This window comes from Ceratotherium simum, chromosome 6, assembly GCF_057802395.1.
Source record: "Ceratotherium simum simum isolate JZ-2026a chromosome 6, ASM5780239v1, whole genome shotgun sequence".
Classification (NCBI taxonomy): Eukaryota; Metazoa; Chordata; class Mammalia; order Perissodactyla; family Rhinocerotidae; genus Ceratotherium; species Ceratotherium simum.
The window spans coordinates 55,533,196-55,556,732 of record NC_141905.1 but is presented as its reverse complement, the minus strand read 5'-3'; the positions used below and the strand labels follow the sequence as shown (position 1 = coordinate 55,556,732).

Here is a 23,537-nt window from a genome sequence, read left to right as displayed (position 1 = left end):
TCTTACATTAGATGTGGCCCTGTGACTGAGTTGCAGCCCACAGAATGTGAAAGAAGTTTTGTGTGCTACCACCATACCTGGCCTATTAAAAACAGTATTTGCTCTTTTGCTTGTTCTTTGCTCCTCCACTACCATGCAAAGAGATGAATCCTGGGTGACACTGGAAGACATACGTTGGTATCAAAGCCTTTATCTACCTGGTGCCTGAAAAAGCTGTGTGCTATCCACTATACCTCTTACTACTGCTATATGAGCAAAAGGTAAACTGCTGTTATACTTGAGCCATCATATCTTTCTGTAGTCTATTTGTAATAGTATTTTGTCTACCCAAACTATTACTATTAATTACATGAAGAAATACACACCATTGGTTTTTTCAAATGCTTCCATCAAACATAAGGCTTTCTATTGAATCTGTCTTCAATAGTCTTCTTCCGCATCCCCATGTTACGCAAAATCATGAGGGAGAAACACTAGATTTTCTTCCATCTCTCTCCTCTGCTCAAAATAATCCCTATCAGGACAAAAAAATAGAGAAGAATAGCTTCCATTGCCATGAATTCTAGCTGAGAGTCCTTATCTCAGAAAATGATATTGATGCTTAAGCAGCAATGTAGATATAGTGGTTCCAGCCTCAGGAATTCCCATTGAGCCCTGCTTGACCTGCCTCCATTCTTAACCAAGCCTCATATCTTACTGTCAAGACTCTTGGTTTTACATATTAGTAAACTCTTCTTCATCCATTAGCTCCTCTAAACCTCAGAATAACTCTGTAAATGAAGTGTTTCATCCCCATTTTACTGATGAGTATGCTGAACATCATGAGGCAAAATGCTTGCTCTATGATCACACAGCCAATAAATCGTGATGAGTCCAAGTCATAGGTTAAATTTACAGGGATGACTTTTGTGTGTTGTAAGTGAATTGTAGGAGAAGCAACAAGAGGAGTCAATTCTCAACAGAAGGAGAGACAGAAGTTGTACATTGGAAGGAAGTTCATGAAAATCTTTTCCTCAGAGAAGGCACACACAGCCACAGTCCTTCTCATTTTAACATTTCCCCTCTATTTGATAAATCTCTTCCATGAAATGTAGTCTTAACACTAAGGGAGTTCAATATCACACTTCCAGAGCCAAGACAAGATCAGGGGAAAAAACAATACACATAAGAAATTGTCCAAAAAGATCTTAAACAACAATGTAGAGGAGGAAATGACTCCATTCAGGCCTTATCTCTTTCTGCAGGAACACAGTGACCCACCAGAGGATGGGATAGTTTAAGGTCAGCTCCAAAAACAAATGGAAGATAGTTCAAGTACTTAATTTAAAAGCTTTATCTAACATCAATTCCAATCCATACTCACCATGTGTTTCCCCAGGATCCTCTTTTCAGAGCATATTTGTGCTTTATACTCTTTATTCTATAGGACTCAAATATTTCTTATGCTTTTTTAGAAGAATAGAAGACTGAAGACAAGGTTGGAAATATTCTAAACCTATTTTGGTTCCATGCATACTATGTATGTAAGCTTCCTAAAATAGTCTCTTGGCAACCATGACTCAGGCCCAAAAGCAAAATGTTTGGTGAATAGGATAATTTAGTCATTTTCCTCCCTTCTCTTTTCTCTCTGTCTCTTTCTCGTTATCTTAACTGGACATAATTTAAAATTAACATGGCTTAGTCACAAATTCATAGAACATTAGTAGCTACATGGTTTACTTTCATTGCATTTAACGTTTCGTGGAGACATTGTGTCACCTTTATAATTTTAAATATGGATTAATGATCCTTTATAGAAAATATTGTAAGTATGATGTTTTCATAAATTTCTCTAAATACTTATATTTCTCAATTTCTTAGCCTATTTGGAGTCTTTGAAACTTACAAATCCACACCCATTCCTCAAATAGAAGCATGCCTAATCTCTGGGTGATTTTGTCTAACTCTGGGAAACTGCCTCGGCTTGAAAACTCTTCACTCTGATCAATCAGGGCTTCCTTCACCACTTCATATCAATGCAACACCATGGTGGCCTTCTTTCCTCTTTCTACTGTGTCCCTATTACATGGTTTGTAATCATATACTTCTTTGCATGATTGTTTCATAAATACATTCCTTTCTTCTAGACTGTAAATTCCATAATACTAGGGTCTTTTTTTTCATTCACCATTGAAAATCCCTAGCATCTAAATAGTGCCTAATACAAAGTAGGCAATCAATAACTTGTTGGATATATAATATACTCAAAATAATTATTATTCACACTTTAAAGAAATGGAAATTAATGCTCAGATAGAGTTTAAAACTAGCCAAAGGCTCTGAGCTAACAAGTGGATGAGCTGGGGTTATGACACAATCTCTTAGAATACATACCCCAAAATGTCACCATCATAGACCAGTTTGTATCATATGCTTTTGTATCAATAACAAGCTGCAAGTCATGTAGCTGGAACATACTCAGAAGACAGATACCTTGTCCTCACATGACCTCGAGCCACCTAGGAACCAAAAGATCCCTAACTACAGAACTCAATGTGAAAAGAAAGCTGAGTGGGGAACCTAATAACAAGCAAGAGGTCTCTTGATATGTAGCACACTGGACTTATAAGACTATTACACTCTCATCCTCCAATCAGACTCTGCCAAGCTAGTGCTTTGCATAACCACTCTCACTCCCAACTCCTTAAATTTCTGTCCCCACTTCAGCTCAGGGAGACAGAATTGAACCTGGCCTCCTGTCTCCTTGCTGGTCAACTTTGAAATAAAGCTCCTTATTCTCTCAAAAGTGGGTGCTGTAATATTGGCTTCTATGTGCATCAGACAGCAAGCCCTTGCTCAGTAACAAAAACACAGGAAGAAGGATCTTCCAGAGGTAGTGTTTTGGTAACTAGCTGTCTCAGGAAAGACAGATTTCAGATAATTCCTTCAAGATTTAGAGAGTTGTTGAAATATATATAACTGGAAGTAGAGCAGTTATTTACTCATTCATTGACCAAATATAATAGAAAGTGTGAAAATTCCAAAACCTTTAGACTTCAAATCACTGTCTGCTTTTAGGAAAATTTTAGGGTTGTGACTCTGTAAATCAGTAGATTTTTCAAAATTGGAAGCCATTTCATTGCCATTATAGTTCACCAAAGAACAATTACTAAAAAAGGGACAGGGAATTCCTGCTTTTCACAATTTCAGCAATCTTCTCATGGATCTCATTCCCTCTGGCAGCCTTCTAACTGTATACGATTTAAAATCATTTCTGAGTGTCTACTGGACACTTCCTTTTAAAATCACTTTTTTTAAAACATGATGTCTGTGACCATATTATGTTTAGACAAAAAGCTATCTTATTTACTTATTGAAAACAATTGGAAGAAAATTTGCTTATAGATTTACTGATGTTCTCAGTATTTATCTGTAAAATATTTCCAATGATTGAGAGAGGAGTGGGGCCAGGTGGCAGCTTCCCTTTTGCATAGCTTCAATTCCATAGAAGAAGGAGACTCAAACAAGCAAGACAAATCACCAGGACTATGAAGGAATCAATTGGTATGCTTTGTTTGCATAAATGCAATTGAAAGCTTATAATCCAAAGGTTTTATAAATACCACGTGCAAGCTGATCACCAAACCTGCACCGTCTTTGAACTTTTGAATAAATATTGTTTTATCTTCAGTTCACGTTGGCCTACTGGTAGAGATTAAAACAAAAACAGTCGCCTTAGTATTAGTCAATATCTAATTTTGCAGTGGAAATTCCAACAAAAAATAACTCACTTCTTCAGAGATGGCCATGTTTTAATACTGAAATTGAAAGCTATCAGATTTTCAAAGGGCTGAAATTCATGATCTTGACAAATGATGAAAGAGAATGTCTCTTGTATCAGAATTCATCATCATATGAGCAGAAGAAAGAAATACTCTCTTAGTGCCTTTTCCCAGAAGTTCCAGGGAAAGGCCAGAATCAGAGACAGAAAGGAGGAGGCAGGGTAACTAGTCTTGTCTTAGAGAAAAGTGGATATATCCCAACTCTCTTGGAAGAGAGAGAGTTTCTATAAGTCCTATATGTTCTATATGTCCTTTTCTCTATGTCAGGAGTTACGACACCACTTACACCCAAAGGGGGTGCAGGGCCAACTGACAGTAGACAGAAGACAGGAACCTACCAAGTCAAGGAAAGAAATCATTCAAACACAACAGTGGGAAGTCCCTTGGCTGCAGTTACCCATCCCTCTCCTTGCACATCCATATCCAATAAGGGTCCTATAACCAGAGCCTACATTGCCTGTTCTCACTTGGGTGAGGAAAGATGCTCCAACATTCAATACTATAAATATTTGACTGTGTCTAGAAAGTCACAGATATGACCAAAGCTTCCATATTTGAAATATATTTGAGGAAATCCAACTGCATAACAAACATCAACCTTAAAAATCAGAAGACTATGCCCTGAATAAGTTAACTTAGAGAAAACAGAAAAAGTGTTAAAATAAGCATAATATTATCAGATAACTTTAGCCATATAAAAAGAACAAGTTATGGAAAGAGAAAAATTCTTGGTAATTAGGGAATATGATTGTAAAAATATTTTTTAAACAGATATACTGAGTAATATAAAAGATTTAGCAGTGGTTTGATTTATTTAGCAGGAAGATATTGGGAAACCAAGTTTCCCCAAGTATAGAGTACAAAATACTAATGATGAAAATTATAAACAAAGTTAAGTTGTATAGGCAATAGTTCTAGCAGTTCCAGTGAATTTGTAATAGGAGTTTGGAGAAGAGAGAAAAAATAACCAAATGTAAAAATACGCAAAGGAAATTGAAGAAAATTTTCCTAAACTGATGAAAAATCTAAAGGACCCACCAAGTTCTAAGTAGGATTAAGGTATAAAGAACCACACTCTCACAATCTTCTGAAACCTGAGAATATCAAGAAAAATGAAAACAAAACACTAAGAAGTTCTAGAGAGGAAAAGGAATTTATAAAGAATGAGACTCAGTTTAGAATAAAGCTTCCCATATAAAATGCTTATAAGTGATAGACTCTAGTGGAGTAAAGTCTTCAAAATTTCAATAGGAAATGATATTCAAAATTATTATTCTTTGCCAGATAAACCAGAATTCAAATACAAGGTCAAAATATAGACATTTTTGGACATGTAAACATTCAGATATTTTATAACCTTGAAACTGTTTCTGAAATAATTACAGGAGAAAAATAAAAACATATCCAAGAAAAGGGAGCATGTGAAATACAAAAATAACAGTGTGCAAAAGACAACTAAAGTTTTTTGAGTCTAAATAATGATTGATAAAGTGGTAGTAAAGTCTGAAGAAAATATTATTTTTCACAAGGAAAAAGGGGCAAAAATTCTAGATATTTTCAGCAAAATACGCAAGAGGATATAGAATAAAGGGAGTTGTCAGCATTCTGAGAGTTGTGTGTCTTACTCTCATTTTAAGGCTATTGATACTAATTCTCATTTATGATTGTATAGACAGATACAAAAAATTGCAATATAAAATTTGTTAACCAAAAGTTTAAAGAATTCCACCTAAAAGGAAATGCCTTTCTTTTTAGCAGACAAAAAGCAAAATGAAGTGAAGAAACCTTGATCAATCCAACTAAAAACAATATAAAAGCATGAGGTCTATTAAGCATGAGATAAAAATCATCAGGTGAGAGACTATGACTTCTCATTTCCTGCAAAGACTAGCTGGGTATTTAAAAGAAGGACCTCTTGAATATACTGCCCAATGACCAGTAGCGGCCAAATAAATTTGAATACTAAAAGCAAATTCTGTGTATCAAAAATTAAGTGCAAAATAACAATGATGAAAACTACAAGGTTAAGTGCTATGGACAACAGTTTTGGAAGGTTCTTCATTGTTAGCAAGTATATCAATAACATTTATTTTGGATAAATTTGGGTATTTGCTTTGAATAACATTTATCCAAAAGAAATGTTTTTTGAATATTTAAGTATCCTAATTTCATAATATAGCTACATCAATATACAACAAGCATATAACCAACAGCACAAGATTGAATGAAGAAATATGTTAGAAGCTCTTCTGTACTGGATGTTTTCCATCCTGTTAGTTCACTTTATCTTCAAAAAATGCTTTGTGATAGAAATGTTTAGGCTGAGTTACCTTGAAAAGATTCAGATACACCCCTGCCCAGTTAATAAAGGGTAGGGCTGGAATTTGAACCTAGGACATCTGACACATCTCATATGCCAATTATCATTTCAGAAAAGGAGGAATGAGTGCCCACATAACAGCAGCCTGAAGGGAAAGAAGTCCCCATCTTAGCAGCCATGCACATATAGAGCCCAGTACAGGACCTCCAATGTTGCTTAGTCTTCTACATTGTTTATGATGAACTGTGCTCAGTCCTGCAGCAGGAAGAGTCAATCTAGAGAAGTCAGCTGAGAGGTCCTGAGAGACAAGAGCTTCCCTCCATAGCTTCTGTAGCAGCAGAGAAGCAAGGCTAATAAGCAGTCACCAGTTAGGAGAGCTTAGGAAGAAGCCTGGGGAATTAACGACAACAAAAATATCCCAGTCTGGAAAGACCACCATGTCCAGATTCCACAAACAAGAACATAATAGATTTAGATCAGCATCTAAATGTAATAATGTCAAAATGCCACTTTATATCACACAGAAGAAACTAATTTAAAAAATCTTCTGTAAAATCATTATTAGATTTTTAAATAGAACATCTAGAATTTTAAAGCGCTATTTTAAAAGAAAAAAAATGCTTTCCTTAATTCAAAAAGAATAATTCTTTTCATTTGTATTCTGTGAAATTTATGAAGCACTTTTGCGAATATTGTATTATTTGACTCTTATAATGAACCGATAAGACAGGTATTTTTTTATCCATTTTACAAATGAGGAAAATGAGAATCAGAACTGAAGGGATTCATCCAAATTTCCACTTCTAAGAAAGGGTGAAGAACCCAACTCTGATTTTGTAACTTGTGAACTCTGCACTGGAAAGTATTTCAGTTCAATTACATTGTGCAAACGTGTGTTGAGTAATTATTATGTATCTTGCAGTCTCACTTTGGCAATAAACAATTCATTAAAAATTAAACAGTTACTGAGTCAATAATTTCACCATGCATAAATAAAAATGAGAGTTCAGCAAAGTTGGTCTCTTTGTAATCTTTAGAACGCCAGGTTGCCAGGAGTCAAAAAATCAAAGAACTAGATTTCACAGCAATGCGGTTATTAGTTGTCTAATTTCATGTCTGATGTACACTGCCTCAGGACTTTTCTAGTCCTGGAAGAAGAGCAGATTTTAAAACACTTTTATATTATATGTTTCTTCTCTCTCTCACACACACATACACTCTCTGTCTCTCTCTCTCTCACTGTCTCTCTTCAGAGCAATACCTTTGCCTGGGGAACTTGTATCTTAGCTGTGTCTATGCTACAATTCTGGTGGCTCATATTCCTTGCCATTTTACTCTTCATAGAAGAAAGAAAACATAGAAATAATTGAGCTGGAGTAGATCTTAGAAATCATCTAAAGAAATTCCTTACTTTCTTGTTTTAAGAGTAATGTAGTAATGGCTCAGAGAGGAAAAGACCTTTATATATGGTCACACAGTGGGTTAATAACAGAGCGGCTAGTTGAAGGGTCTTTGTCTCCTTAAATATGAGATTTTTTTAAGCACCTGAATCTTAAGAAATTTTAATCATAATATTGAACACAGGAAACACTTGCTTTTAAATTTTAACTCTCTTATACACAAACATGAGAGAGCTGAAAGGTTGTGAAAGTTTGTGATAAGCTGTCTTACCTAAGACAGTACGAACACTAAAGTTTAGGGAGTGGAATTCTTTTACCTGAAACCTTCAATCAGAGCTCAAAAAGAAACCACTATTAATTTAAGACATATTCTCTTGCCTTTTGCTCTTGGTCATTATCAAAATCCTTAACAAAAAATATATGGGAATATTTGAGTACAGAATCTACTTTCTAGGTACCCTGGCCAGGATTCTTCTTTGTGGGTAGGTAGAGGACAGGCATAAGTGCATGTCAAAGATCATCTCATCCCCTAAGCCAGCATTGTTCAGTGCCAAGAGGGAACTTCCCAGCTAGAAAGAGTTGCCATCACCAGGAAAGGAAGAACAAGTAAGCAACTAGCTTCTTCAGCCTTTTGGGTCACCACACAAAGGTCCTGCTTGGATTTCACCCCACCCAGACTGGCAAAGCTAAAATATACAGAGACGGCCAGGAGCAAGGAAGAAATGCAGGGGCTACTAATAGCAGTCACACAGCGGGAGTGATTGCAGTTCACAATGATTTGTTCAGCAGATAATCCTCACAGATTTCACCATTGACAAAACCAACAGAGAGCACAGCCACCTTGGACCCCCTGCAAACTACACTAGCATTTGTCCCACAAGTATTCATATTTGCTGATGTCAGATGCTGGAGTCCCTCCAAGCTCCCTGCCTCCAACCCCAGCTAGAGTCTGAAAACCACAACTGAAGCCAGCTCAGGCCTCTGCTTCTGTGTGAACACAACACACCAGCATACACTCCCCAGCTGACATCCACTACTGGGCACACACTTGGTCCTAGCCCCTCCAGCTGTGTACCTGCACACCCCTGGATTAATCCCCATCACCAACCTTCACTACAGTGCACAATCCTGAGAGGAGAGTGTGCAGCCATGTGAGGGCACACTAACAGCCAGGGCTCCTGCAACTGCCAGTGAGCCCTTAGGTTTTCTTGATCCTTGCTAGTTACACTGGTCCCTACACACTACATGTGTGTCTCTACCTGACCTGACATAAGACCTGAAGCTCAATCTCTGCAGCTGAGTGTATGCACACCACTGCTCTGGCAACCACTGAGCCTTCCTTGGTCCCTAGCCACCGGTCCTGGAGGCAACACTGAGCACTCCTATAGCCCTTGCAGCCACTGCAGATCCTGGCAGTGCACACCAAGGTTCACACGGTTGTCAATACTGTGGACATCTGTGGCCTGAGCTGAAGGGACATCACACCCTCCACCCCAGACAATGTTCAGCCACACACTCCCACACTTCACACCTTGCATCACTTGCTTTGGGGTGAAAATCTCCCAGCATTCCCCCACCCACAGGTGAAAATCTTCTCTTACCAAAGTTAGTCCGTTAAGTTTGGAAGAGGTGACTGCTTTTCGAACATGAGGAAACCTATGTAAGGCTCGAGGGGTCATGAAGACTCAGGGAAGAATGACTCCACTGAAAGACCACAGTGAGTCTCCAGTAATGGCCCACAAAAAAATGGAAATACAGGAATTTCCCAACAAAGAACTATAAATAATTGTTCTAAAGATGCTCAGAGAGCTACAAGTGAACACAGGTAAACAATTTAGTGATATAAGGAAACAATAAAAGAAGAAAATGAGGAGTTCAACAAGGATATAGAAAACATAACAAAGAACCAAACAGAAATTTGAGAGCTGAAAAATAGAATTACTAAATTGAATAACTCAATAGAGAATTACAAGAACAGATTGGAACAAGCAAAGGAAAGAATCAGTGAGCTAGAAGACAGATCAATTGAAATTAACATTTCAGAGGAGCAAAAAAAAATGAAAAGAAATACAGAAAGTGTATGGGATTTATTGGACACCATCAAGAGGAATAATATACACATTGTTAGAGTGTCTGAAGGAGAAGAGAGGAGAAAAGGGTAGAGGGCTTATTTAAAGAAATAATAGTTGATGGGCGGTGAACATGATGTAATCTATGCAGAAATAGAAGTATAATGATGTACACCTGAAATTTATACAATGTTATAAACCAATGTTACTGTAATAAACAAAAAATTAAAAAAAAATAAATAAATAAATAAAATAAAGTAAAAAATAAAGAAATAATGGTTGTAAACTTCGGAAATCTGGGAAGAGATTTGGGCATCCAAGTTTATGAAACTAATAGGTCACCCCAAAATTTCAATCCAAAACAATCTTCTACAAAATACATGTAATAAAACTGCTTGAAATTAGAGACAAAGAGAGAATTTTAAAAGCTGCAAGAGGAGGGGGAAGTCAAGATGGCGGCACAGGCAGACTCGGAACTCACCTCCTCCCGCGGACACAGCCAATTTACAACTACACATGCAAAAATTACCCCTGAGACAGAACTGAAAACTGGATAAGAGGAATTCCTGCAACAAAGAACAATCATAACTGAGGAAGAAGAGGAAGAGACTCCCTTCTGGAGAGAAAAACCCCGCCTTCACAAGCCGCCAGTTTCACGGCCACCGGGAGCAGCCCACAGGTATGCAGCCCTCCCTGGAGGCACAGGGCCCTGAGCCGGTGAGCGCCCCCGCTGTGGGCATTTTGTGGACCCAGCACAATTGAGACCAGCGGCATAATATCTGACTTTGCCTGCTACTAAAACATTGGAGAGTACCCCCAGAAAACCTGGTTCACAAAAAAACTAAAACCGGCTCTTAAAGGGCCCGCACGCAAACTCACCAGCTTCAGAAAGCATCCTAAAATCACGAGAAAGAAAGTTGCACAGTGCTGGGGTGAAAAGAGACTCACCTAATAGGCCCTGAGTGCATCTCGGTGAGAGGTGAGACCTCTCCAGGGACTGGGACATTGGCGGCGGCCATTGTTGTGGCCTGGTGTGGGCGTGCTGACACAGACACTATTGGAGTTCTCCCTGAGGCCTGCTAGCCCAGGGTCTGCCCCACCAGCTAGAGCACCGATTTAATCCAGCTCAGCCAGGGCAGGCAGCCCACCCTAGAGACTGGCTCCACCCAACAACAAGCCCTCAGGCAACTTGTGGGCCTGCATAGATTGGTGACTGGATTCTCTGCAGCCTGGCAACGGAGCTGACTTTAGCGCGGCAGGGTGTGCACAAGGAGCGGGTGGAGAGTGTGGGGTGGTGGTGGAGTGTGTGGGGCTCCCGCCGTGGAGAGACTGGGTCCGCTTGGGGAGGTCGGGGCGCTCACACGGGGCAGGACTGTGTTGACTGTGTGTGTGGACCTGTGGGCAACAGGGCTTGTCAGCTGCAGAAGACTTGTGTTTCTCAAAGACCCACATAGGGGGTTTGCCCCACCTTCCAAAGCCTGAAACAATTGGGTGCTCCTGTGCCTGAGGCCAACCCACCCAGCTGCAATCCTCAGAGAGCTGACAAGAGACCTAATAGGCTGGAGGCTTACAGCAATTGTAAGGCCCTGAGCCTAACAACCTGCCACTCTGGGGGCCTACTCACTTAAAAGAAATACTGCAACACAAATGTGCTATTAGAACTTGCAGCCAAATGTGCTGGGGCTCCCCACACCCGATAAAGAGACAGAAGGGCCCACAACAACTACAAGCAGCTGAGCATTACAACAGCTGGCCAGGAGCATAACTTGACCTCCCTGGGTGCCTACAGGGAGAGCAAACAGGCCACAACAGAAGGACACACGTAGCCCACATAGGGGTCACCCCTAGAACATTGAGAACCGAGGGAAGCACAAGGGAAGCCTCCTAAGGCATCACTTACATAAGGTCACCCATCCAAGAGCAGGAGACGTAGCTGACCTACCTAATATGTAGACACAAGCACAGGGAAAGAGGCAAAATGAGGAGGCAAAAGAATACATTCCAAGTAAGGGAACAGGACAAAACCCCAGAAAAGGAACTAAGCGAAACAGAAATGAGCAACCTACCTGACAGAGAGTTCAAACTAAGAGTGTTAAGGATGCTTACTGATCTGGGGAGAAGAATAGATGAACTCAGTGAGAATGTCAACAAAGAAATGGAAGATATAAAAAAGAACCAATCAGAAATGAAGAATACAATACTGGAAATGAAAAATTCATGAGAGGGACTCAAAAGCAGAGTAGAGGATACAGAAGAACGGATCAGTGAGCTGGACGAAAGACTAGAAGAAATTACCCAAGGTGAACAGGTAAAAGAGAAAAGAATTAAAAAGAGTGAGGACAGTCTAAGGGACCTCTGGGACAACATCAAGCGCACTAACATCCGTGTTGTATGTGTCCCGGAAGGAGTAGAGCGAGACAAGGGGGCAGAGAATCTATTTCAAGAAATAATAGATGAATACTTCCCTAACCTAAGGAAGGAAACAGACATCCAGGTACAGGAATCACAGAGATCCCCAAACAAGATAAACCCAAAGAGGCCCACACCAAGACACATCATAATCAAAATGTCCAGAATTAAAGATAAAGAGAGAATCCTAAAAGCCACAAGAGAATGTCAAGTTACATACAAAGGAAACCCCATAAGGCTATCAGCTGACTTCTCAGCAAAAACCTGACAGGCTAGAAGAGAACGGCACAATATATTTAAAGTGCTAAAAGGAAAAAACTTACAGCCAAGAATACTCTACCCAGCAAGGTTATCATTCAAAATGGAAGGAGAGATCAAATATTTCCCAGACAAGCAAAAATTAAAGGAGTTTGTCACCAAGAAACCAGTGCTATGAGAAATGTTAAAGGGACTGATTTAAGGGGAAAAGAGAAGACCACAAATAGGAAAAATTATCTATTTCCATGATAAGAACATAATGGATACAAATGCACAAAAAAGCGGTTAGATATGATATCAAAAACATAAAAGGAGGGAGGAGGGGAGTTAAAGAGTACAGCTTTCAGACACAGGTCAAACTAAAGTGACCATCAATTCTGTATAGAAGAAGAAAGGAACAGAGAAGGACTACTAAAACACTGAGAAAAAAAAAAGTTAAAAAATGGCAGTAAGTACATACTTATCAATAGCTACTTTAAACGTCAATGGACTAAATGCTCCCATTAAAAGGCATAGGGTGGCTGACTGGATAAAAAAACAAGACCCATATATATGCTGCATACAAGAGACACACTTCAGACCCAAAGACACTCACAAACTGAAAGTGAAGGGATGGAAAAAGATACTCCACACAAATGGCAATGAAAACAAAGCTGGGGTAGCAATACTCATATCAGACAAAACAGACTTTAAAACAAAAACTGTAAAAAGAGAGAAAGAAGGGCATTACATAATGATTAAGGGAACAATCCAACAAGAGGATATAACACTTGTAAATATCTACACACCCAATGTAGGTGCACCTAAATATATAAAGCAATTATTAACAGACATAAAAACAGAAATAGACAGTAAAACACTAATAGTAGGGGACTTTAACACTCCACTTACACCAACGGAGAGATCATCCAAACAGAAGATCAATAAGGAAACATTGGCCTTAAACGACACACTAGAACAGATGGACCTAGTAGATATATACAGAGCATTCCATCCAAAAACCGAAGAATACACGTTCTTTTCGAATGCACATGGAACATTCTCCAGGATTGATCACATATTAGGCCACAAAACAAGTCTCCATAAATTTAAGAAGATTGAAATAATACCAAGCTTCTTTTCTAACCACAACGGTGTGAAACTGGAAATCAGCTATAGGAAGAAAATCAGAAAAGCCACAAGTATGTGGAGATTAAACAAAATGCTACTGAACAACGACTGGGTTAATGAAGAAATCAAAGAAGAAATCAAAAAATACCTGGAGACAAATGAAAATGAAAATATGACATGCCAGAATATATGGGATACAGGAAAAGCGGTTCTAAGAGGGAAGTTTATAGCGATACAGGCCTATCTCAACAAACAAGAAAAATCTCAAATAAACAATCTAACAATGCACCTAAAGGAACTGGAAAAAGAAGAACAAACAAAGCCCAAAATCAGTAGAAGAAGGAAAATAATAAAAATCAGAGCAGAAATAAATGAAATAGAGACCAAAAAAACAATAGAAAAAATTAATAAAACCAAGAGCTGGTTCTTTGAAAAGATAAACAAAATTGATAAACCTTTAGCTAGACTCACCAAGAAAAAAAGAGAGAAGGCACAAATAAGTAAAATCAGAAATGAAAGAGGAGAGGTTACAACCGACACCTCAGAAATACAAAAGATTATAAGAGAATACTATGAAAAGCTATATGCCAACCAATTTGACAATCTGGGAGAAATGGATAAATTCTTAGAATCACACAACTTTCCAAAACTGGATCAAGAAGAAGTAGAGAATTTGAATAGACCAATCACCAGTAAGGAGATCGAAACAGTAATCAAAAACCTCCTCCAAAATAAAAGTCCAGGACCAGACGGCTTCCCTGGTGAATTACTATAAAACATTGCTGAAAGAAATTGAAGAAGACACAAAGAAATGGAAGATATTCCGTGGTCTTGGATTGGAAGAATTAACATAGTTAAGATGTCCATACTTCCTAAAGCCATCTATAGTTTCAATGCAATCCCTTTCAAAGTTCCAACAACATTTTTCACAGAAATAGAACAAAGAATCCTAAAATTTATGTGGAACAACACAAGACCCCGAATAGCTAAAGGAATCCTGAGAAAAAAGAACAAAGCTGGAGGTATCACACTCCCTGATTTCAAAATATACTACAAAGCTATAGTAACCAATACAGCATGGTACTGGCACAAAAACAGACACACAGATCAATGGAACAGAATCGTAAGCCTAGAAATAAACCCACACATCTATGGACAGTTATTCTTTGACAAAGGAGCCAAGAACATTCAATGGGGAAAAAAAAGTCTCTTCAACAAATGGTGTTGGGAAAACTGGATAGCCATATGCAAAAAAATGAAAGTAGACCCTTACCTTACACCATACACAAAAATTAACTCCAAGTGCATTAAAGACTTGAATGTAAGACCTGAAACTGTGAAACTTCTCGAAGAAAACATAGGCAGTACGCTCTTCGACATCAGTCTTAGCAACATATTTTCAAGCACCATGTCTGACCGGGCAAGAGAAATAATAGAAAAAATAAACAAATGGGACTACATCAAACTAAAATGCTTCTGAACAGCAAAGGAACCCATCAACAAAATGAAAAGACAACCTAACAATTGGGAGAAGATATTTGCAAACCATACATCTGATAAGGGCTTAATCTCCAAAATATATAAAGAACTCATGCATCTCAACAACAGAAAAACTAACAACCCAATTAAAAAATGGGCAAAAGACCTGAACAGACATTTCTCCAAAGAAGATATACAGATGGCCAACAGACACATGAAAAGATGTTCAAAATCATTAACTATGAGGGAAATGCAAATCAAAACTACGATGAGATATCACCTCACGCCCGTCAGAATGGCTATAATTAACAAGACAGGAAACAACATGTGTTGGAGAGGATGTGGAGAGAAGGGAACTCTCATACACTGCTGGCGGGAGTGCAACCTGGTGCAGCCACTATGGAAAACAGTATGGAGATTCCTCAAAAAATCAAGGATATAACTACCATATGATCCAGCTATTCCACTGCTGGGTATTTATCCAAAGAACTTGAAAACACCAATGCGTAAAGATACATGCACCCCTGTGTTCATTGCAGCGTTATTCACAATAGCCAAGACTTGGAAGCAACCTAAGTACCCATCAAGGGACGAATGGATAAGGAAGATGTGGTATATATACACAATGGAATACTACTCAGCCATAAGAAACGATGAAATCTAGCCATTTGTGACAACAAGGATGGACATTGGCGGTATTATGCAAAGTGAAATAAGTCAGAGGGAGAACGTCAAATACCGTATGATTTCCCTCATTAAGTAGTAGATAATAACAACAATAAAGAAATACATAGAGACAGAGATTGGATTGGTGGTTACCAGAGGGGAAGGGGGGAGGGAGGAGGGCCAAAGGGATAATTCAGCACATGTGTGTGGTGATGGGTTGTAATTGGTATTTGAGTGGTGAACATGATGTAATCTATGCAGAAATAGAAGTGTAATGATGTACACCTGAAATTTATACAATGTTATAAACCAATGTTACTGCAATAAACAAAAATTTAAAAAAAAAAAAGAAATGAAGGAGAGTTAAAAACTTTCCCAAACAAACAAATGATGAAGGAGTTCATCACCATTAGACCTACCACACAAGAAATGCTAGAGGACATTATTCATGCAGAAATAAAAGGATGCCCATTACCATCACAAAAACATGTGAATGTGTAAAACTCACTTGTAATGGTCAGATTCTCTAATATTGTAAAGGTGATGCATAAATCACTTACACATGTAGCTTAAAAGTTAAAAAAACAAGCATATTAAAAATAATCATAACTTCAATAATTTTTATTGGATATATAATATAAAAAAGATGTATATTGTAACATCAATAACCTATAATGTGAGGGACGGAGAAGTAAAAGTATAAATTCTAGGGGCCAGCCTGGTGGCGTAGAGGTTAAGTTTTCACACTCTGCTTCAGCAGCCAGGAGGTCACGGGTTTGGAACCTGGGCCCAGACCTATGCACTGCTCATTAAGACATGCTGTGGCAGCATCCCATATACAAAGTAGAGGAAGACTGACACAATTGTTAGCTCAGTGATGATCTTCTGCAAGCAGAAAGAGAAGGATTGGCAAGAGATGTTAGCTCAGGGCCCATCTTCCTAACAAAAAAAAAAAAAGTATAAATTCTATATGCTACAGAAGTTAAATTGTTAATTTAAACAATTAACTTAAATTGTTAATTTAAAAAATTGAACAATTTAAACAATCAGCTTAAAATAAGATGTTATAACTATAAAATATTTTATGTAAGCCTCATGGTAAACACAAAGGAAAAACTCACAGTAGATATGCAAAAGATGATGATAAAGGAGTCAAAGCATACTGCCAAAAGAAGGTATCAAATCACAAAGGAAGTCAGTGAGAGAGGAAGCAAGGAACAAAGGATTTATAAAACAGTCAGAAAACAATTAGCAAATGGTATGTATGTCCTTAACTATCGATAATTAGTTTAAATATAAATGGTTTAAATTCTCCAATCAAAAGACATAAAATGGCTAAATGGATTTTAAAAAATCCAACAATATGCTGCCTACAAGAGTTTCACTTTAGCTTTAAGGATGCACATAGACTGAGAGTGAAGGGATGGAAAAGATATTCCAAGCAAATGGTAACCAAAAGAAAGCAGATATAGCTACACTTATACCAGTGTAGCTATCAAAATAGACTTTAAGTTAAAAATGTTCAAAGGAGACACAGAAGGTCATTATATGATAAAGGGGTCAATCCATCAAGAATATATAACAATTGTAAATAATTATGCACCCAACATCAGAGCACAAAATACCTAAAGCAAATACTAACAGAACTAAAAGAAAAAAATCAGCAGTACAATAGTTGAAGATTTTGAACCCCACTCTCAGCAATGGATAGACCATCTAGACAATCATAAGAAAATAGTGGATTGGAAAAACTCTATAGTCCAAATGGAACTAACAGACACATACAGAACATTCCATCCAACAGCAGCAGAATACACATTCTTCTCAAGTGCACACATAACATTTTCTAGGATAGATCATACATTAGGCCACAAAACATGTCTCAACAAATTCAAGAAGTTAGAAATTTATACCAAGTATCTTTTCCATCATCAAAGGAGTGAAACTAGAAATCAAATAGCAGGGTGAAAGCTGGAAAATTCACGAATATGTGGAAATTAAACAACATACTTCTCAACAACCAACAAATCAAAGAACAAATCAAAAGAGAAATTTTAAAATATACTGAGAAAAATGAAAATGAAAACACACACACCAAAACTTATGGATGCAGCAAAAGCAGTTCAAAGAGGGAAGTACATAGTAATAAATGTTTACAACAAGGAAAAAGAAAGATCACACATGAATAACCTAACTATACACCTCAAGAAACTAGAAAAAGAAAAACAAGTTAAGCCCAAAGATAGCAGAAGAAAGGAAATAATAAAGATTAGAGCAGAAATAAGTGAAATAGGGCAAAGGAAAGCAATAGAAAAGATTTTGAAAACTAAAATACCATTTAGAAAAGACAAATTGACAAATCTTTAGCTAACTAACCAAGAAAAAAAGAGAGAGGACCCAAACATATAAAATTATAAATGAAAGAGGAGGCACTACAACTGATACCACAGAAATATAAAGGATCACAAAAGACTGTTATGAACAAAGATATGGCAACAAATTGAACAACCTAGAAGAAATGGATAATTCCTAGAAACATGCAGCTTACCAAGGCTGAATCAGGAAGAAATAAAAAAATCTTAACAGACAAATAAGGACTAAGGATACTGAATCAGTATTCAAAAACCTCCCAACATGGAAAAGTCCAGTACCAGATGGTTTCACTGGTGAATTCTACCAAATATTTAAAGAAGTTAACATTCATCCTTCTTAAACTCTCCCAAATAATTGAAGAGGAGGGAACACTCCCAAAGTCATTTTACAAGGCCAGCGTTATCCTTAAACCAAAGCCAGATAAAGACATTACGAGAAAATAAAAGTACAGGCCAATATCGCTGATGAATATAGACATAAAAATTCTCAACAAAATACTAGCAAACAGAATTCAAGAGCACATTAAAAGATTGTACACTATGATCAAAGGGGATTCATTCCTGGGATATAAGGATTGTTCAACATAAGCAAATCAATAAAAATGATACATCACATTAATAGAACAAAAGATAACAATCACATAATCATCTCAATAGATGCAGAAAAAGCATTTGACAAAATTCAACATACATTTATGATAAAAATTCTCAACAAAGTGAGTATAGAGGGGACATATCTCAACATAATTAAAGCCATATATGACAAGCCCACAGCTAACATCTACTCAATGGTGAAAAGTTGGAAGCTTTTCCTCTAAGATCAGGAAAAAGACAAGGGTGCCCACTGTTACCACTCCTATTCAACATACTGTTTAAAGTCCTAGCCAGAGTCATCAGGCAATAAAAAGAAATAAAAGGCATCCAAATAGGTAAGGAAGAATTAAAATCGTCTTTGTTTGCAGATGACATGGCCTTATATATAGAAAATCCTAAAGACCCCACCAAAAAAATTTTAGAACTAACAAACAAATTCAGCAAAGTTGCAGAATACAAAACCAACATACAAAGATTAGTGTATTTCTATACACTAACAACTAATTATCTGAAAAAGAAATAAGGGAAACAATTGCATTACAATAACATCAAAAACAATAAAATACTTAGTAATAAATTTAAGCAAGGAAGTGAAAGATCTGTGACCTGAAATCTATAAGACATTGATGAAAGAAATTGAAGAAAACACAAATAAATGGAAAAATAACCCATTTTCATGGATTGGAAGAATCAATATTGTTAAAGTGTCCATACTACCCAAAGTATTCTATACATTCAATGCAATTCCTATCAAGATTCTAATGGCATTTTTTACAAAAATACAAAAAAAAAAATCCTAAAATTTGTATGGAGCTACGAAAGACCTCGAATAGTTAAAACCACCCTGACAAAGAGAAACAAAGCTGAAGGCATCACACATCCTGATTTCAAACTATGTTACAAAACTATAGTAATCAAAAGAGTAGAGTATTGGCATAAAAACAGATACATAGACCAATGGAACAGAAATGACAGCCCAGAAATAAACCCATGTATATACCATCAACTAATATTTGACGAGGAGTCACAAATACTCAATAGAGAAAATATAGTCTCTTCAATACATGATGATGGGAAAATCGGATATTCACATGCAAAAGAATGAGACCGGACCCTTATCTTACACCACTCACAAAAGTTTACTCAAAATGGATTAAAGACTTAAATGTAAGACCTGAAACCATAAAACTCTTAGAAGAAAACACAGAGGATAACACTCCTTGACATTGGTTTTGGCAAAGATTTTAGGGGTATGACACTCAAAGCACAAGCAACAAAAACAAAAATAAACAAGTGGGACTATATCAAGCTAAAAAGCTCTGCACAGCAAGGGAAACTATCATCAAAATGAAAAGGCAATCTACAGTTGGGAGAAAAACATTTGCAAACTATACATCTGATAAGGGGTTAATATCCAAAACATATAAAGAACTCGTACAACTCAATAGAAAAAAAATCTGATTAAAAAATGACAAAGGACTTGAATAGACATTTTTCCAAAGAAGATATCCAAATAGCTAACAGGTACGTGAAAAGGTGCTCGATATCACTAAACATCATGGAAATGCAAATCAAAACCACACTGAGATATCACCTCCCACAGTTAGAATGGCTATTATCAAAAGGATAAGAGATAATAAGTATTGACAAGGATGTCAAGAAAAAGGAACGCTTGCTCACTGTTGGTGGGAATGTAAACAGCCCTAATGGAAAATAGTATGGAGGGTCCTCAAAAGATTCAAAATAGAACTACCGTATGATCCAGCAATTCCACATCTGGGTATATGAAATCAATATCTCAAAGAGATATCTGCACCCCTATATTCATTGCAGCATTATTTACAGTAACCAAGATATGGAAACAACCTAAGTGTCCATTAACAGATGAATGGATAAAGTAGATGTGCTATATATATACGATGGAATATTATTCAGCTATTAAAAAGAAGGAAATCCTTCCTTTGCAACAACAAGGACCAACCTTGAAGGCATTATGCTAAGTGAAATAAGTCAAACAGAGAAAGACAAATATTGTATGATCTCACTTATATATGGAATCTAAAAAACCAAACTCATAGATACAGAGAATAAATTGGTGGTTGCCAGAGGTGGGGATTAGGGGTGGGGTAAGTGGATGAATATTGCCAAAGGGTACAAATTTCCAGTTATAAGATGAATAAGTTCTGGGGATATAATGTACAGCATGGTGACTATAGTTAACAATACTATATTGTATATTTGAAAGTTGCTAAGAGAATAAATTTTAAAAGTTCTCACAGCAAAAAAAAAAAATTGTAACTGTGAGGTGATGGATGTATTAACTAATCTTATTGTGGTAATTTATTTTCAATATATACATAGATCAAATCATTACATTGTACACCTCATATTTACACAATGTTGTATGTCAATTATATCTCAATAAAGCTGGAAAAAATCCTTTATATAAAAATTTTAAAAATTAAAAAAAAACAAAAGAATACTTTTATACTGATTTTGTATGGCTTTAGCATAAAGATAAAGGATTTTGAAGAGAGTTTTTCGTGGTTTATACAACTGTATAAATGATTTGAATACATGTTGTACTGGAAATTAACGCTCCTGGCTTGTCAGGAGCTTCACGTCCTCCTGATAGTAAATACGTGAGAAATCTGAAGTGTTCTGAGTATGCAATTTTTTCTCTTTTATCTCAAAAGGAAATAAAGTAGCCACATAGAATTATACAAATGAGCTAAGTCAAGATATAAAGGAGAGTGATTTGTGCCAGCAAGGCATTAATAGACCTTATAGTTAAACTTTTAGCTCAACCCATAGTCTGACCAAACAATTACTGCAGAGAAAAAAAAAAAGAGCAAATAAAGACATAGGGAGGAATCTGACTACAAACACCCAATGAATTCCCTAGCTTTCTCAAGAATTTGATAAAATTCTTCCAATTTCTGAGTATGAAATATTTTCTCAACAAATTTGTATACATTTACTTATCTCCAGATTGATTAGACAACTAATGAATTAGATTATAAACTTTTCTAAATTTAACAGAACTCCTTTTTAATTTGACTGTAAAGATTAATAAATATTTACATAAATTTAAAACAAAAGAACAATAATTTCTAGAAAAGGAAAATTGAACTTGTAATGCTTTAAATGGCTGGATTTTTTGTTCTGTAACTCAGAGCAAAAAATATTACCGCGCTTTAAAGTAAATGGCCTGAGTTACTAGTTTATAAAATAATAAGAAGAAAACAAATACAAGTCGAAAGAAAATCATACTAAGTAAACTTCAGTAATTTTTAAAAATATAAGGTAATAAGAAAACCCCCAACTATATGGAAATTAAACAATACACTTGTAAGTAGTCATTGGGTGAAAAAATAAGTCACAAGATAAATATTTTTAATTGAATAATAATGAAAATACAACATATCAGAATTTGTGGGGACGCAGCTAACACAGTGCTTAGAGGAAAACTTAAAGCCTTAGAAAATCTATAAGAGAAAAAGAAGAAAAGTCCCAAATCAATATCATCTACCTTAACAAACTATAAAAGAGAACATTGAATTCAAAGCAAGCAGAGAGGTGGAAATAATAAAATAAATGTAAAAGCAGATATAAATGAAATAAAAAAGAGAAAAGCAAAAGATAAAAAGCAAAGAAAGTAAAAGCTGGTTCTTTTTTAAAAATTAATAAAATTTATAAATCTCTAGCTAGGAAAAAAAAAGGAAAAGATACATTTTACCAACATCGGGAATAAAAGAAGGGATAATCGCTACAGAGCCTTCAGAACATTAAAGAATAATAAAGGGTTATTATAAACAAGATTTTTGACAACCCAGATGAGATGGACAAATTCCTTAAAAGACACAAATTTCCATATCTGGCCCAAGAAGAACTAGAAAGCTTGACCAGCCCGACACCCATTTTAAGAGCTATATTAGTAATTAAAAACTTTCCTACAAAGAAAACTCCAGGCCCGTATGGCTTCATTGGTTAATTCTACCAAACAATTAAACAAAAAAACACATATCAATACTACACAAACTCTTTAAGAAAACAAAAAAAGTGAAGACACTTTCAGCTCATTTTATGATGCCAGTACTACCCTGATTCCAGAACTAAAGACATTACAAGGCAAGAGAACTATGGACCACTAAACCATGAACATAAATGTAAAAACCCTTAACAAAACATTAGCAAACTGAATTCAACGTTACATTAAAAGGATCATATGTCATGACAAAGTGGAGTTTGTCTTGGGAGTGCATAGTTGGTTTAACATCTGAAAATCAATCAATGTAACTCAAAATATTAATAGAATAAAGGAGAAAAGTATGTAATTTTTTTCAATGAATGCAGAAAAAGCATTTAACAAAGTTCAACACGCTTTCATGATAAAAAATCTCGGCTAACTAGGAAGGAAACTTTCTCAACCTGATAAAGGGCGCCCATGAAAAACCTACAGCTAATAACATATGCAGTGAGGAAAGGCTTGATGTTTCTGCCTAAGATCACGAACAGAGGAAGAACATCCACTCTCACCATTTTTATTTAACATTGTACTGGAGATCTAATCAGTTTATTAAGGCAAGGAAAAAATAAAAGGCATATCAACTGCGAAGGAAGAAGTACAATTGTCATTATTTGCAGATGAAATGATTGTGTAGGCAGAAAACACCAAGGAATCCACAAAAGAGCCTCTAGAACCTATAAATGAATTTAGAAGGATATAATGCCAGGGTACAAAACTCAGGGAAAAAAATCAAAATTTTCTATACTCTGAGAATAAACTATTAGAAAATGAAATTTCAGAAACAACTCCATTCACCAATAGCATCAAAAATAATAAAAGATTTAGGAATAAATTTAAGGGTGATGTGAAAGACATTTACACAAGAAACTATAAGGCATTGCAAAAATAAATTATAGAGAAATATTCAATTTATCAATTTCGATTACCAACAGGCAAAATAAATAAAATTGAAATCTTGCCCCGTAAAGTAAAAAGACTGCTTGAAATCAAATTAGAACCTTGAAGGTCA

The 23,537-nt window shown here is 36.3% G+C and overlaps 1 protein-coding gene and 1 pseudogene across 1 annotated transcript in view; both read right to left on the bottom strand.

Annotated features, from left to right (window-relative positions):
• LOC101404812 (cytochrome P450 2C19-like) overlaps nucleotides 1–10,717 on the bottom strand; it is a 114,239-nt gene extending 103,522 nt beyond the window's left edge. Inside the window, exon 1 of the mRNA XM_087432306.1 lies at nucleotides 10,559–10,717. The gene's annotated coding sequence lies outside the window, so the exon portion shown is untranslated. The remainder of the gene's footprint in view (nucleotides 1–10,558) is intronic.
• Nucleotides 313–9,220, bottom strand: LOC147916871 (cytochrome P450 2C21-like; annotated as a pseudogene).
• Nucleotides 10,718–23,537: the final 12,820 nt, after the last annotated feature.